This window comes from Myxine glutinosa, chromosome 4, assembly GCF_964187855.1.
Source record: "Myxine glutinosa chromosome 4, kmMyxGlut1.1, whole genome shotgun sequence".
In the NCBI taxonomy this organism is placed as follows: domain Eukaryota; kingdom Metazoa; phylum Chordata; class Myxini; order Myxiniformes; family Myxinidae; genus Myxine; species Myxine glutinosa.
Genome location: NC_136264.1, coordinates 61473531 through 61486108, shown reverse-complemented (window position 1 = coordinate 61486108; position 12578 = coordinate 61473531). Strand labels below are relative to the sequence as shown.

Below are 12578 nucleotides of genomic sequence, written 5' to 3'. Positions count from 1 at the left end.
AACTTTTGGCGAAAGAACAACTACCAAACCATGTTTTGGCCACCCACATTTTGCGGCAAGCTGGTGGGCTGGGATATGGCCGCGAATGTTTCTTGGTCCTGCTTCAACAAGTTGACACATCTCCTCTTCCTGTTTTTTATCAGAGTGTGTTGAATGCTTGGCAGAACCTCACTGTGTGCCGTCAGGAAGACATCTACGATATTCATATGTTTGCACAAGAGCCTTTGTTCTGCAATCGGCTTTTCCCAAACATACCCAAAAGTAGGGACCTCTGCCAGCATTTCATAATTGCCGGCATCACAAAAGTATGGCACCTCCGGCAAGTTTCAGGTTGCGGGTGGAAATCAGCTCGAGAAGTAGCCGAGCTAGCAGGAATTCGGTCCGAAAGAGTGACTGCAAAAGTGGTGAGAGAGGTGATACGAATAGGGGTACGGCTGAGAGTATGCTGGTCCCACGAGCTCGAACCATTGCACGATGAGTGGATTTTTCCTGGGTTACTGGTGCACTTCAAGTTGGAAGACTTACCCCCGGTTAGCATGGGGATAAGCCCCTTTCAAGAAACCAGCAGTAAAGAGCTATACAAATCGTGTGTCAAGTTACTGCTGGGGGATACGCCGCTAAATGGAGTAATCCGGTGGCAGAAACTGTTGCCTGTGGGACCCCCCTCTGAACCTGTATGGAACTCCATGTATAGCAAGCTCATAAGTAAAAGATCTGGTGATCTCCAATGGAGACTGATCCACTGGATAGTCCCCTCCAATAAGTTAATCAGCCATTTCTCTCCTACATCCACATGTTGCCCATTCTGCATATGCACGGAGGACGTGTTCCACGCCTTCATTAATTGTGTGAGATTGGTTCCCTTGTTTCGGTGCTTTAATCTTGTGGCACACAGAATGAGGGTTGTTTTCTCGTTGCGTTCTTTTATTTTCGGCTTTAATGCCAAGCCAAGCAAGGAGAATATGTTAATGAGGTTTCTGGTCGCAACAGCCAAGCTGGCAATATATCTCTCAAGAAGGGAGAAATTGAACGGAAAACCTGCCGGGGAATGCAATGTAATGTTGTTTTTCAATGCCCTTGTGTCAGCAAGACTTAAACTAGAGTTTTTTTTTCTATAAAGATGCAAGCAATCTTGATGAATTCGCCAATACTTGGTGCCATGAAGGGTTGTGCGAGGTTCGTGAGAACCAACTGGTAATGTTTTTGTAGGTTGCATAAAGTTAATGGTTTACTTTGGCAAATTGTGTGCCGTGATACCACTGTTACCTTTTCATTTCATTGCTTTTTCTTGCATTTTTGATTGGTGTAAAGATATAAATACATTTTTGTACTATTTTGATAATAAAAGGACTTCAAAAGTCTCTCTCTCTCTCTCTCTCTCTCTCTCTCTCTCTCTCTCTGTCTCTCTCTCTCTCTCTCTCTCTCTCTCTCTCTCTCTCTCTCTCTCTCTCTGTCTCTCTCTCTCTCTGTCTCTCTCTCTCTCTCTCTCTCTCTCTCTCTCTCTCTCTCTCTCTCTCTCTCTCTCTCTCGCGCCCCCTGCTGGTCGTTTGCATGCTGGTTGTACTGTCATGGCGTCTGCTTGTGGAGGCCTGTGAGTGCTCTGTGTTGTTGCTCCATTCCCCCCCCCCCCCCCGTTTTCCCCCCTCTGTGTCCTTGTACCTGTTCGTGGAGTCTTCCTGGTGATTCCCATATACGTTGAGACGGGAGAGAGAGCCGGAGAGCACAGGGTGATCGCTGGTAAGGGTTCGCCGTTTTTGGGCGTCGCCCGATCGGTGTTTGCTCCTTCATCTTAAACCTCTATTTCCTTTTTTTCCTTTCGTTTATCCTTCCTTCGGTTTGTTTTGTTGCCTCCCTTTTCCGAAGTTAGGGAAATCGGAGAGGTCTGATTGCTTCCCATTCCCGGAGTTCGGGTAGGGAAGATTGTATTATATATTCACCCTCCCCGAGTTGGGGAGGGGTTGTAAGTGCAGCTGTTCCAGCATGGCAGCTGCACTATCTCGATTTACGGCCTTTCAGAGCCTGACCCGTAAGCACGGGTTCTTTTGTGTACCTCCGGAACGTGAGGTTAGTGTCGAGGACGTTGTCCTCGCAACCGGTTGTGTTGTCGGGATCGACAAGGTTGTTGCCGCTTCGTGGATGAACAAGCGGATCGTTATTTTTTTGTCCGACGTGGATTGTGTCCCACAAATTGTCGAACAGGGTTTGACAATCGATCCAGATTTATTTGTAATGATTTCCCCACTAGATAGCCCAGCGATAAAAGTCGTGATATCAAATTGCCCCCCATTTGTATCCGACGATGTACTAATTAAAGAGTTGTCCCGATACGGTACCATCGTGTCTCGTATCTCCATGATTCCCTTCGGGTCACGAAACAACGATTTAAGGCACGTGGTTTCATTCCGGCGGCAAGTGTTTATGATTTAAAAAAATTCCCAGAAGGATTTAAACCTTATAATAAAATTAAAACATCAACAGAACGAATATACAGTGTACGTGTCCACCAACGTTCTAAAATGTTTTGGCTGCGGACAATTTGGGCATGTTAAGCATGACTGCCCCCGAAAAGAGAATTCTCCACAAGTGCAACCTCCCCTCCGAACCGGGAATAAGCAACCCCCCCACCTTCCCACCACCGGTCCAAACCCTCCCACCACTGACCCAAGCCCTCCCACCACCGACCCAAGCCTTCCCACCACCGAACCAAACCTTCCCACCACCGAACCAAGCCCTCCCGCCGCCGAACCAAGCCCTCCCACCACCGACCCGAACCTTCCCACCATCGACCCAAGCCTTACCACCACTGATCCCAATCTGTCCACCACCAACCCAAGCCCTCTTACCACCAATCCAAACCCCCCCGCCGTACCCTCCTCCCCTACCCTTGAAACAGGGGCCCCTCCCTCTACTGAAGGATCTAATTGCAGCCATCTCCTGTTAACTATAGATCTCACCCCCCAGGCGACATCGTCCAATCACAGCTTGTTGCCTGCTATAACTGATCTTACCTCTCCCGCCGTGGTAGCCGATGGGATCCCCCTCCCGATGATCACGTCCTCCCTCCCCCCCCTCCCCCCAAACCCTTGCAATCTCTTCCCACTAACCAGGACGAGTTTCAATTAGTCTGCCCAAAAGGAAAAAGACATCTGCAAACAACAGATGAAAACGGTCACCTCTTTAAAAAACCTACAACTGAAAACCGACAGGCCCTCCTCTCTGGCCTAGATTTGTCCCTCGTCACAGAAAATCGTTTCTCGGTATTGGAGGACATAGATGTGGATGAATCCTCGCCCTTGTCTACTGACCTAGAAATTGATATGGTTGAACCACAAAAATTAGTACTCCCCCCCTCCCCCCCCCCTCCCCTGAAGATGGCTCATTTCTCTCCCTCCCCGTCCCCCCCCTCTATGGACTATGCCCCATCCGATAACGTGGAGGGATGTGATGACGGTGAGGAGATAAATGATGAAAACCAGTGTGACACACCATCTGAGCCATCTGATATAGATGACTCTGTTAGTGAATGTGGTAGCCTTAAGGAAGAAGAAATCCCTCCAATCCCTCCCTCCGAGATAAAAAGGTTTCTTAAGGACACATTCCGAAAAAGGAATGTTGTAATAGAAACCTTTTTTCCGGAGCTACCTGATTTTATACATTCCGCTAAACTGATGGTAAAACGGCCCCACGTTTTCAATTTCAATTCCTCCCAACGTCACCGTTTAAAGAAGTGGTTGCAAAAAGCTAAGAATGAACTGCTATCAAAAAATTGAGTGGTGGTCACTCCTCCTTATAGCTGTAATGAGTTTTTCCATTTGTAGCCTGAATATTAACGGAGGATGTAGCTCTGTCCGTAAAGTTCAAGTAAGGGATTTTTTATTGCAGAAGAAAGTTGACATTGCCCTCTTACAAGAGACCCATGCCAACGACTGCTGTGTCGCAGAGTGGTGTAGGCTCTTCCCCGGCCTGTCCTTCTTTAGTAACGGTGACTCCCGCAAAGGCGGTGTCGCAATAATTCTTAGCCCCTCCTTTTCGCCTTCATCGCTTAAATTCGACGAAATACACAAGGGATCCCTAGCATCCCTAGAATTCCACTACTATGGAAAATTCTATACTATTTTTAATATCTATGCCCCAAGTACGCCTGTAGCTCGGCGAGTTTTTTTTAATGACCTTGGGACACACCTAACGTCCCTCGACAGTCAAAACGCCCTAAAAACCCAAGACAATCATGTTTGTATTGGTGGAGATTTTAACTGCACCCTCCAACCCCAACTCGACAGGAACAGTGCAGAGCCCCATCCTGCCTCCACAATCCCTCTCACCAAATTTTTAAAACAAATGAATTTGACAGATATATGGCGGGTACAGCACCCATCAATCAGGCAATACACATGGTGTCGATGTATTCAGGGTAATATTGTACTTGCTCGCTTCGACAAGTTTTATATTAATCCTCCACTTGAACGCCTCGTTCTGTCATCCAAAATTTGCCCATCAGGATTCTCGGACCACAGCGCAACATTTCTCAAAATTTCTGCCCCCTGCCCGAAACACAAGAGTGCTTTTTGGAAATTTAATAACAACTTACTTGATGATAGTACCTTTAAGGACATTTTTTCGGAAATTTGGAATATTCTGGTTGCCTCCCAAGGGAATTTCTCAAACCTCAGACAATGGTAGGATAATGCCAAAACGCACATCAGACTGTTCTGCCAACAATATCGTGCATATGGTGTTCAAGAGGAAAGAAAAACCACAACCTTACTTGAAGATGAAATCCTGGAATTACAGGAACAGCTTCAGGGAACCGCAAGTGTGAGCTACCAGGGAATGAGGCAACAAATCCATGGAAAAACGGCCTTACTGAATTCCATATCCGAAAGGCGAGCACAAAATGCTTTATTGCGCCTGAAGATGAGGTACATACACGACCTTGATGCTCCAACCAAATTCTTCTTCAGCCTTAAAAGGGGGGCCTCTTCGTCAATGATTACACGCTTGCTCCATGATGGGGAACTCCTTTATGAAGATGGCAGAATCAGGGAATGTGCCCGGAAACATTTTAAACAACGGTTTATGCGGCATGACATTAACCAGGATGCAATATCGGAACTTGTTTCTAACCTTCCAACATTGGCGGAGGATCAGAAGCAGCAGTTGGAGGATCCTCTTAGGTTACCTGAGCTCACCGCTGCCTTGAAGGCCTTGGAACCTGATAAAGCCCCTGGACTGGATGGGCTGACAAGTGAATTTTTCCAGTTTTTTTGGGACACCATTGGACCTCACCTACTGCGGGTATTGAATGAATGTTTAGAGGATGGACAACTGCCGTGGAGTTGCCGGAGAGCAGTCACCACCTTAATTCCTAAGAAAGCGGACACTCAACTTATAGAGAACTGGCGTCCTATTTCTGTTTTATGTACGGATTATAAAATTTTAGCCAAAGCCTTGTCTAATCGAATGAAACCTTTTATGAATGTACTAATAGGAGAACATCAATCCTTTTGTATTCCTGGACGTACTATTTTTAATAATATCTTTCTTATCCGTGATACCATTCGGTTTTGTAACAATTTTAATATGAATGTTGGTCTGTTTTTTATTGACCAAGGAAAAGCCTTTGACTGTATTGACCACATGTACCTTTTTAGAGTTTTAGAGAATTTTGGGTTTGGACCTATTTTTATCTCGTACGTTAAACTTTTGTATTGTAATATATCCAGTGTTCTTAAAATTAATCAAGTATTGTGTAGCCCCATTGCTGTACAACGGGGAGTACGGCAAGGTTGCCCGCTATCTGGACTTTTATACTCTCTTGCCATCGAACCTCTTCTGCTTCAATTACGTACGCACATTTCTGGCTTCACTGGATCAATTCTTACCACACCGCTAAAAGTCTCTGCCTATGCAGATGATGTCTGTATTTATATAAAAAATAGTGCTGACGTCACTGCGGTGGCTCAGGCACTAAAAACATATTGTCAGGCTTGTTCAGGCCAGGTAAACTGGAAGAAGAGTGAAGCCCTTTGGATAGGACCTGGAGATTGCCCGCCAATTGTCCTACCAGGAGGAGTGAACTGGCAGAAAAGTGGCATTAAATACCTCGGTATTTTCCTCGGAGACAACACCTTTGAGCAGCAGAACTGGGTGGGATTACCAGACAAGGTAATGGCAAAACTGGCCCGCTGGAAAGGACTTCTTTTCCAACTTTCGTACCGCGGAAGAACTCTCGTCATTAACAATCTTGTCGCCTCTATGCTATGGCATAAGATGATATGCCTACAACCGCCTGGGAGCCTTCTTATTACACTGCAAAAGAGCATTGTCGACTTTTTCTGGAGCGGGAAACACTGGCTCCAACCCCCCGTGGCATACTTGCCACTCGCTGAAGGTGGCCAAGGTCTTATTGATATCCGCAGCCGGATTATGGTCTTCCGGCTTCATATCGTGCGCCAACTTGTATATGGAGATGAAGCCCTACTCTGGAGGCCTCTGGCTAACTGCATATTACAGCTCAAATGCAAGCTGGGTTACGACCGAGAACTTTTCTTGATGAACCCTCATCAAATCGATTCATCCTTGCTGCCCACCTTTTACCAAGGGGTGATGAACGCCTGGCAAGCCCTGTCCTTTTCCCGTGAAATGGCAACATACAACATGGAAATGTTGTTGAACGAGCCCCTATGCTACAACCCCTTCCTGGAAAACAGCTTGAATAATAGGGGACTCGTTCAACGTTTTGTTGATGCCAAGCTGCTGCGAGTGAAAGACCTCATGACAGAGTCTGGGAGCTGCCGGCTGAGTGCTGCCGCTGTGGCACAAAAAACCGGAATAAAATCTGTCAGGATCATCTCTCGGTTCCTTCAAGGGATATCCACAACGTATCGTAATACCTGCGAGGAACTTGGCCCTTCCCCCGAGGAAACAGCGGGTGACTTCCCCAAACTCCTAGTCTTCAGCCCGCCACTTAATCTGTCCCCTGGCCTGAACAGCCCTGATGATACTGCATTATCCCTTCCCGCCTTTCCAAAGAAAACTCTGTACAACGCGTACGTTAAAATTTTATACGCAAAAACATTTTCTGAGCACCCGAGGCTTCGATGGCGGGATGTTTTACCCCCAATACCACCCAATTGCCCCAATTGGCGAAGTTTTTATCTCTTGCCTACTCCAAAGTATGTTGGAGATATTCAATGGAAACTTGTACACTGGATTTTACCTTATAATGTTTTACTGAACCGGTTTTCTACTGCTAACTCTAATCTATGCCCTTTCTGTGCATCCATTGAAACCCTACCGCATATATACCTGGAGTGTGAACGATTGCAACCTCTTTTTACATTCCTTCAGGAACGCTTTGTGAAGCTTGGTTCCCTCTTCAATCACAATGTTTTTATTTATGGTGTTTTAGGACCGTCTTCCCTTAGGAATGTGGTTTTAATGAATTTTTTAATTGGCCAGGCCAAGTTTGCAATTTATAAATCCAGGAAGAAAAAAATGGGAAACGCTTCTGACTCGTCATGTGATGTACTGCTCACCCTTAAGGCTCTTGTAAATGCAAGACTAAAGCTAGAGTACCGGTTTTTTAAAATGAACAAGAATTTAACATGTTTTAAAGAAAAGTGGGTTTTTAATGATGTCATATGCACACTTGATGATGATGACTTGAAAATAACCTTTCCTTGAGACCATTTTATTGTGTTTTGTTTCTTTGTGACTGAACATAACTGATTTTTTGTACTCTTGTAATAAAAGGAAGAAACAGTCAGTCTCTCTCTCTGATGTGCTATGCTCTTCCAAACTTCCAAAAGACGTTCGTGAGCAAATATTACACTGGGTGGTTTACAATTGTCTTCCAAGCATTCGTTTTGGCAGGAATTTGGATGATTTTAACCCTTGAATGTAGTGATTGGGCCTCGGAGGCCCACAAGGTTTTTTTGTGCCAAAAACTATGCTGTACAATTTTTTTGGGAATGAGGCTCATTTTCACCGACTTTCATGTTGTTACACAAAATTCAGTGACATAGGAAAAAAAATTCATTCAGGCTCGTGGGAAAATCTTCAGTCTTCACTTATAACCCGAAAATCCGACCCGAATGCAGGCCTGAGGCCTTCGAGGCCCCACATAAATGTTGTTGTACTACTATGTTATATCATTATTTTCTTGATATGAGCCTCATTATATGCTCCTACAACTTCGTTACAAATAATTCAGTGACAAAAATATGAAAATTTAAAAAACTTTACACTAATACATTTGTGGGGCCTCCTCCCAATGGCGGCATAGTTGTAGGATTTTTGACAGTTGTGGACATATACATTCTAAATAAAAGGATTTGTGAATCATATTTTTTGAGCAAATACTCCTCCATGAGCCTCAACATTTTAGAGAAAAAAAGTTGAAAAACCAAGAACAAAATATTTTTTCCAAAAAAACCCAAAAACGATTCATTACGTGTATGGGATTCTTCCAACTAATAGGATTAATGATTCACATTTCTGAGCAAATACACATCTGAGCATCGACTTGGATTGAAAAAGGATATGAAAAAAAAACTATTAAAAAAATTAATTAATTTTTTAAAACCACACGAATACATCCGTTGGGCCTCCGAGGCCCAATGGCTGCGTTTATGTTGGATTTTTTATGCCTGCATCTAAGAATTAAGAAGTACACACCTGCGTGTTTCGGAATTTGTTCAGGATGCTGGCGATGACTCGCCTGCAGGGACGTCGCATACATTGGTGAATCACCCTGAGTGTGAAACAACTCGTGTCCATCACTAACAGGTATACATACCACCACGTGATTGAGAGAGTCTGGTTTAGAGCACCAAGACCTACGAGCTGTGAATGCACGTCGAACGACAATGGATGAACGGACTGCACCTGCACTTGTTTAACACGACTTGTTTTTAACATTTTACTTGTTTAACAAGACGACGTTTACTTATTAAAACAGCCGTAAACTTTTACTCGAATGACGGAATGTCGGTGTTAAAGGTTTGCGGTAAAGATGCAATTTACAACATAAAACGAATGAGAACTCGTCAATGTGAAGATAAAACTCGAACTTCTTGCGCGAATCGTGGGCGATGAAAATGGAGGCAAAAAGTTTGTTTGAAAAAGTTTTCAAAGTTAGCCCGTGCGCTCCGTCGCTAAAAGAACTAGAACGGCACTTAGTAGAGGGCATAGCCATATCATTCCATATCATATCATAACCATATCATATCACAACCTCCACCTGGTTGGTCATATCACTCAGTGGTGAAGAATCACTTAAAAAATTAAATAATTCTCATATCGGAATCCATATTCAGATCTTCACCAAAATCGAATCTGTTTGTCCTTGTCACACGCATGACATGTCCAACAAGTTTCATCCAAATCCATCCATAACTTTTTGAGATATCTTGCTATGTATCGTTTTTGGCCCTATTTTCCAATGGTGGTCTCTCGCTTAAATTTTTTCACTTAAAAAATTCTAGTATCCGGATCCGAATCCGGATCTTCACCAAAATGTAATCATTTCGTCCTTATCACATACAATAACTCTCTGCCAAATTTCGTCCGAATCCGTCCACAACTTTTTGAGAGATTTCGTTCACAAACGGACAGACAGCGGTGAAAACAAAACCTCCATCAACCTTTGGTGGCGCAGGTAACAAACGGACAAAGAAAGAACATCCGACTAGAAAGTTTTCTCAACAAACTCTACGGTTCTCGCAATATTTTGTGATTATTGGTTCTCATTGACATACTTGTTAACCGAAGCTTTGCATCGAGGAGAGAGTGTCCACCACGACAGCAAGAGGAGGCAATGGATCCTCGGCGATGTGAAGGTACAGCGGTCTCGACGAGCACAACAGGAGAATGAGCCCCGGATGGTCCTGGTTTTATAACAAAATCCTAAATCCCGATTACAATCAAGTACAATTACACTTAATGTTGAGCAATCAACACGTGATGAAGTGTTCTTATTGAAATGTAAAGAAAACAATAATCGATGACAACACATTTTTACATGAAACATTATCTTCAAAGAAACTTTACTGTGTGTACAGATTACATGATATAAATATTTAATTGCCTCATCAAAGCAAGAGCAAAGGCACGTGATGGATGACGCATCACGTGATGGGGGGGGGGGGGGAGGGTTAGAGGGGGGAGGGTGAAGGATTGGGGAAGTTAGAGGTAGAAGTGGGGGATGGTGAGAGGTTAGAGTAGAGGGATGGTGAGAGGTTAGAGCAGAGGGATTGGTGAGAGGTTAGGGTGGAGGGGATGGTGAAGGATTGGGGGAGTTAGAGGTAGCAGGGGGAGGGGGGAGGTGTGGGGAGAGGGGATGGTGAGAGGTTAGGGCAGAGGGGATGGTGAGAGGTTAGGGCAGAGGGGATGTTGAGAGGTTAGGGCAGAGGGGATGGTGAGAGGTTAGAGCAGAGGGGATGGTGAGAGGATAGGGCAGAGGGAATGGTGAGAGGTTATGGCAGAGGGGATGGTGAGAGGTTAGGGCAGAGGGGATGGTGAGAGGTTAGGGCAGAGGAGATGGTGAGAGGTTAGGGCAGAGGGGATGGTGAGAGGTTAGGGCAGAGGGGGATGGTGAGAGGTTAGGGCAGAGGAGATGGTGAGAGGTTAGGGCAGAGGGGATGGTGAGAGGTTAGGGCAGAGGAGATGGTGAGAGGTTAGGGCAGAGGGGATGGTGAGAGGTTAGGGCAGAGGGGATGGTGAGAGGTTGGTGTTTAGGGGATGGTGAGGGGGTTAGGGCAGAGGAGATGGTGAGAGGTTAGGTAAGAGGGGGTGGTGAGAGGTTAGGGCAGAGGGGATGGTGAGAGGTTAGGTCAGAGGAGATGGTGAGAGGTTAGGGCAGAGGGGAAGGTGAGAGGTTAGACGTCTTGATCTCAGCTCTCTCCAGCTCACGGTGTTTCCCAGCATTCGGACAGTCCGGGTTGTCGATTAGGCCACACATCTCTAGCATCTTCTCAAAGTACTGAGCACAGGTTGACGTCGTACGGCACCATCTTTGGAAGGCACCGGACATGGAGAAGAGCCCCACGAATCCACCTGGAGAGATAAATAATGGAGTGATAGAAAATATTTTAATACTAACTTTCATCTAAAACACCAAAGTAGTTATAGTATTTCAGTACCTGCTGACTTGGCGAACTTCATGAAGGTCTCCTCCATCGTCTTGTCCACCAGGCTGAGAGCACCAGGAATGAGAGACCGTGCCACCGCGATGCCACACTTCTTCAGCAGCTGCTTGGCTGATTGATATTTGTCAGGAACTCCTCCAGCCACAACAAGTACCTGTGGAGGGATAGAAAGGATGTAAGTAACTATTTCATCACGACTACAAATCAGATAATGACATCATTTCTTCGAGTTTACTCACCATACTAATTTTAAGATGCACATTTTAGGCTGAAATGACATTTACCTGGAGTAGTTTGGCCCATCATATGCAAAGAATAGGTCTGCCATATCCCCGTTGCACTTGTGGAAGAGGGCCAAGTGTTTGTCTTCACAGAATACTGCAACATTAGGATCAGACGGGTATGGTCTATCACGCTGAGCCAGAATGTAGTGGCTTTGCTGAGGTGGCCGGCACGCACCTTGTCTTCATAGGCCACATACTTCTCGAGGATGGTGAGAGTGGAAGGGTCCTGCAAAGTAAAGTCGAGGGTCTCGCGACTACATGTCTGCATGAGATTGAGCAGGGCCTCGGGCTTAGTGACCTCAACTTTGTCCTCCTCCATGAATCTCTCAATTAACAACCGTTTCATGGCTTCACTGACTGTTTTGAGACAGAACAAGGCTTTAGTGTATGCCTTCCCACTCAGCACACTATTCAGGCAGCCACTTGTGACGAGTCCAGCCTCAATGAGCATTTCAGAGTAGCCTGAGCCCCTGCATTTGTGATCAGTCACCATACCCATGTAATTCATCCCAGTGTGGAATGGCCAATTGACATTGACGTGAAAAAATGACATTGCATACCGCTTCTGTGGCTTGACCTGTCGTGCAAGAGGAGAACATTATTGGCAAAGTTTTCTTCTTATTTTCATTTATTGAATTAATAGTGTGTTATATTGTCTTATTTAACCCTAATTACTCACAAGTATTATCATTTCCAGTATGCATGGGCATCTTATAGTTTGGTATATTTGAAGTTAGCTGTCTGGCAAGATTTGGAGTGAAATTTCATTGATTTTTTGCATACTCTTCGAGTTTTACTGTATTAAACTTGTTTAAATCATGAAAATAACCATCTCAAACGATTCCTCAGGCCAGAATTAGCCGGGAAAATGGGATTTGCCTCTCTATGATGTCCAGTTCAAAAGTTATACCAATTCGCGATTTTCATCGGAAATCTAAGATGGCCGCAAAGATGGCAGCCAACGGACCCCATGGGACAATATTTCGTCTTGGGAACATGAAAATTCGTTTATTAGACACCTTGAGGATTCCAAAAGTGTAAGTTAGACAAGTCAGGAGATGACGATGGTTCACGAGCGAGCGGTATTCAATGACAAAGGTCAAAACCGACATTGAAAATATATAAATAGGAATGTATTATCTGT

The 12578-nt window shown here is 44.9% G+C and overlaps 1 pseudogene; it reads right to left on the bottom strand.

The window, feature by feature from the left end:
• LOC144891606 (uncharacterized) overlaps positions 1-11942 on the bottom strand; it is a 44003-nt pseudogene extending 32061 nt beyond the window's left edge.
• Between the last annotated feature and the right edge of the window lie 636 nt (positions 11943-12578).